Raw genomic sequence first — 3,735 nt, 5'->3', positions numbered from 1 at the left:
TAGTTCTTCAGGCACTTTATTAGATCTAATCCCTTAAATCTATTTGTCATTTCCACTCTATATTTTCAAATGGTTTTCTGGTTTTACACCTAATTTTTCAGTTTTAACCTATACAGAAATTATTTTGGCTTACTCATTGGAGTATAATCCAGTTTTTCTTTTCTCCATGCTGTAAACAAACTTCCCCATGTCCTTTATCAAGCAGTCCCCTCCCCACTGCTTCATACTGTCTCCATTATCAAATGAGAAGTTTCATGCATATGGGTGTATTTCTGGACTTTCCAGACTGTTCTCTTTGTCTGTTTGTCTTTTCTGACCCTGTTCTACACTGCCTTAACTGCCTTGGCTTTGCGATATGGTATAGTGTATCATGTTGTTCATTCTTTTGAGAATTTTTCTTTTTCTTCTGCAACCTTTACTTTTTCTATGTTCATTTTATAACCAGATCATCTAATTTCACTTCAGCATCTAGTGGTATTTCATTTGGAGTTCCACTGTATTTCTGTATTAACTTAGGGAAATTTGACATCTTTACAATATTAAGTCCTCATTCTCATAGATCTGTTGTATCTCTTCATTATTTCAGCTTCTTTATGTTCTTTAGTAACATTTTATAATTTTATTCATAAAATTTGTATATTTTTATCGACTGACTCCTATATACTTTACATTTTTATTCTTATAAATGTCATCTTCTTCCTCAATTACATTTTCTAATCAGTAGTTGCCAATATAAGAATTACATTGATTTTTATATATTGGTTTTTATCTAAGATAATCTTTTATTTAATATGCCTAATAGTCTGTTGATTCTCTTGAGTTTTCTATATGATGGATTATAATATCTGTAAATCAAAAGCTTTACAATATTTTTACAATGCCCATCTTCAAATACTCTTTGTCTGCTTTGGGAAGTCATACTGTATTGATCAGAATTTCCAACATAATGTCAAAGAGAAACGCTGGTAAAATATTTGCCTTCTTGCTAAACTGAGGGAATGTCTCTAAGTTTTCTTCTTGATGTTTGCCATAGGTTTTTGTATACCCTTGATGTGTTAATAAGTTTACTTTTAAGTTTTTCAGAGAGTTTTTTAAATTTTTAATTAGCAAATAAGTGCTGGATTATATCAGATATTCACTCTATAAGTGCTTAAACAACTCTTGAGTTTCTTCCATAAATGCAAATTATTGCCTAAGATTATTCACAGCTTATTAAGGAAATACTGTCCTTGCTCATGCAGTTGTTGGGTCTTGTTGGTCATGTGGGAAATAAGAGTTGAAAACAATTTAAGGAAGCTTGGACAATGGAATTGATTTCTTTAAGAGGGAGATTTCTTTTCTGCTAAAGAGGTAAATCAATACAGAAAGTGAGAAATTTATATAGTGAAAAGTCAGTATAACCTGGGTCCAAAAGAGAACTTGAAAGAGATTAGAGAAAGAAGAAGAGGATCTGGGGGCAATTGTACTGTGATGAATAAGACTTTGAGAAAAAGTCTTATTTTTAGGAAGATTGGCTGAATGTGAAGAGTGTCTTTTCCTGAATAACTGAAAAAAATTAATTGTTCATCATTTCCTTCTGGTTCTTACACTTGTATATTTCTTTAGAGTGGCCATCTGTGCTAAGACCAGGCCACAGGGTAGCTCACCTGGAGGTAACTCACATCTCAGTTAAGAAATTCTCAACTTTCGTACATGTGCAATTTGGGGATTATACTTGGATATTGGATTAACTGGAAAAACACTGTAGCCAGGGGCTCTAGTCATCAACTACTTATGTACGCATATTGTTGTTGTTTAGTCACTAAATTGTGTCTGACTCTTTTGTGCCCCCATGGACTGTAGCCCACCAGGATCCTCTGTCCATGGGATTTCCCAGGCAAGAATACTGGAGTGGGTTGCCATTTCCTTTTCCACTTATGTATGACTTACTCCAGGTACTTAATAGTTTAAATGATTTCTAAGGACTTGGAGCTGAAATTTTGTAATCATTTCTCACTAGTCTTCAGAAAGTAAAACAGTGACCCAAGATATGCAAACTCACTGTATTCCAAAGATATGGTCTGTACCTGCTGGATATTAGTCATTAGAAAGTCAGCAACCTTCTCCTAAATTCTTAATCTCCAATTCAGAGTCAGTCACTTTATCTTCAGGATTTTGTTGCCCTGCAGCTGCTGCAAACCCCGACTCAGTTCTCACCCCATAAGTCTGCTCACCTAGACTTCCACTGTGGGCATCGTACCATCCTTCCACCAGCAAACCTGGTCTAATAGCCATCTTATTTACAGAAGTAGTCCTGAGCTCCTTGGCATGTAGAATAAATCTTCAATCTTTCCCCGTAGAAGTATTTACACCTGAATTATATTCATACATTATTTCCTAAGGGCAGTATATTTTAACCACACCGACGGTTTTCGTCGAACTGTAAAACTTCAGTCAATGGAAAGAAGTGCTAATAGAAATAAATACTTGAGCAACCACTTTTCTAGAGAATTTTCAAATGATACTATACAGTCCATTCTTTTGGCTTACTTATAAAATGAACTGTGTGGGTTTTCATTCTTTTATGAAATCTATTGATCCTTCATTAACTATATGCTTTGTTTTTCTCCCAACAGTGGCACAGGTGTAGACTGAGACAGCAAAACTCCATTAGTCTCATTCATTCATTCATTTATTCAACAGCAATTCATGCATCAGAAATTATGCTAAGATCAGGCCATGAGTAAATTAAAATTCAAACAACCATTAAGGTGAGGAAATTGTTTTTTAACCAGATTTAGTGGATGCCTATTTGAAGGTCAGATAAGAGTGGAGGCTAAAATCAAAGACTGTAGTTAAAGCCTTTGGAAAACTTGATGTTTCATACTCAGGTTAAATCTCACTCTTGACCTTCATTCGCAATTCAGAGTATTTTTCTGGATATTTGTCACAGTTGTAATATCTCTGAAAAGATGAGATGCATGAATCATGTAGCAATCTCATCAAAAAGGTAAGAAAACAAGGGTATGTTTTATCCTGATGAATTTTCCTAGCCTAAATCCAATCATCCTCATTCCTTCATCCTCCTTTCTAAGAAATAAGTTCCTTTTTTTCCCTTTCCTTTTCAAAGCTAGCTGGCTGCTTAACACTCCATGTACAGCTAGTATTAAACCTTATCTCTTTGTAATTAGTGTTTGTGCACAGAGCAATTAATGAGCTTACAGCATTAGCCACGTTTTTACCTCACTCAAAGAACTAAAGGACCAAAACGCCAATGTCTAGAAGAAAAAATTACCTCAATTACTTTGATTAATTTTCTGTAAACCATCCTCAAGTACTTCAACTGACACAATACTTTATTGTCCTCACTTTCCTTCTGCATCATGTAGTTGGGGTTGCTCCTGGACAGGTTTCATATGTATGTGCAATTAATTCTGAGATCAGGGACGGGTGTAGTGCCTTAGACTGTTCCCTCTAGTCTCTGATTTCAGAGTTTTCTATAAACATATTGTAGACAAAATCTTGGCTTTTGGTGCATGGAGAAAAACAGAAATATGGAAACAGAGTTATGAAGGAAAATAGACTGGTTTTGTTTCTTTGCCAGGCAAAGAGGGAACACAGTAGGCTAAGGCCTCAAAAAATGTGTCCCCTTCTGTGGGGAAAGGGAATGTTGCTGAATCCAAGCTCACTCTGCTGGTCCACCGCACAACAGGCCAATAAAATCAGAGATGAGGTGTTGAGGCAAAGAATATGACT

Source organism: Odocoileus virginianus, chromosome 2, assembly GCF_023699985.2.
Source record: "Odocoileus virginianus isolate 20LAN1187 ecotype Illinois chromosome 2, Ovbor_1.2, whole genome shotgun sequence".
NCBI classification, from domain to species: Eukaryota; Metazoa; Chordata; class Mammalia; order Artiodactyla; family Cervidae; genus Odocoileus; species Odocoileus virginianus.
The sequence above is the reverse complement of the archived record's forward strand: the minus strand, read 5'-3'. Positions refer to the sequence as shown.